The sequence below is a fragment of the Myotis davidii genome, unplaced genomic scaffold, assembly GCF_000327345.1.
Source record: "Myotis davidii unplaced genomic scaffold, ASM32734v1 scaffold905, whole genome shotgun sequence".
Lineage (NCBI taxonomy): Eukaryota > Metazoa > Chordata > Mammalia > Chiroptera > Vespertilionidae > Myotis > Myotis davidii.
This window is the reverse complement of record NW_006295819.1, coordinates 132,711-134,224: the sequence shown is the minus strand read 5'-3', so window position 1 is coordinate 134,224 and position 1,514 is coordinate 132,711.

The window sequence follows — 1,514 nt, the reverse complement described above, 5'->3', positions numbered from 1 at the left end:
ACACCCGTCAGGGTGGGCGTCCCCACTGGGGTGCCTGGCCAGTCTGGGTGAGGGGCTGAGGGCTGTTTTCAGGCTGGAGGGTGACTGAAGCTTCCAACCACTCCTTTTTTTCTTTTTTTTTTAATTCTGGGCCAGCTTTAGCTCTGAGGCTCCAGCTCTTAGGCCTCCGCTGCTGAAGGTATCTGGTTTGTTTTGGTTCTTTAATCGAAACAATGTATAACTCCAGCTCTGACTCCAACTCTGAGATCCCAGCTCGCTGAAAGCTGGTTTCTGAGGTTTTTTTTAGCTTCATTATATTTGTTAAAATGTTTCAAATTGCAGGCTCAGAGGCCGGCAAGGCAGGCGGGGAACGTTGGAGTCCTCCGTCACTGAAGCAAGCTAGCCTCATGTTAGTTTCAAGCTGCCTGGCTGCCAGCCGCCATCTTGGCAGGCAATTGATTTGCATATCTCGCTGATTAGCCAATGGAAAGGGTAGAAGTCATACGCCAATTACCATGTTTCTCTTTTATTAGATAGGATTAGCATCCCCAGTATTTCAGAGAAGAAAAGTGAAGGTCAAAGAGATTAGGAAATTTGCCACAGATCAGATAACTAAGTATGTTACAGAGTGAGGATTTGAAAATATACTCTTAACCACCATACCACACCACTTTCCTTGATTCTTCTCTCTCTAGTGAAGAGGTTACACTATATATCACAGAGTTATTGGCACACAAAATAGGACTTGGTACATAAATAGCATGCTGCCTATACTGCAATAAGTGTAGGAGTATAAGTAAGTTCACCTTCCCCAACTTGTGCAAGGAATTTTGGGAACATTCATGTATTAAGCATTTAGTTTACAAATTTGACATTATTTAGGTTTCCTCTTATAATTTCCTCACCATTATAAGTTCAATGCCTTAAAATGGTTTGTGTATAAAATAAATGCATTTAATAGTTAACACAAAATATACCAAAATAACATGTAATAAAGAAGTAAATGAGGGGAGAAACCAAGATGGCGGCATAGGTAAACAACGGAAATTGCTGCCTCGCACAACCACTTCAAAAATACAACTAAAAGACAAAACAGACATCATCCATAACCACAGGAAGGCTGGCTGAGTGGAAATTCTACAGCTAGAGGAAAAGAGAAAAGCACACTGAGACTCAGAGGAGGTGCAGAAGTAAAGTGCAGAGGTATGGAGGCACACATGGAAAGGGCTGACAACTGAGGATAAGGTTGTCTTTTTCAATTGGGAGGGAGTTTCAAGCTCCCAACTGCTCTGAACTCTAGTTCCAGGCTAGTCTCTGGAGACCCAGATTCATACAGGGAGAAACTGGACTGTCTGGCATCGGTCGGAACTCGAGGGCGGCTTTCTCTCAGAGGTACTTGCAGCGATTACCAGGACACTGAGACATGGGGCCTCTTAGGGTAGGACTAAGAAGCAGCCATAGCTGTTTGCTTCGCCCTGTTGATTCCCTGAGACCCTGCCCCACCCAAGCTGTGTGCAGAGGCTTTTGCATATGAC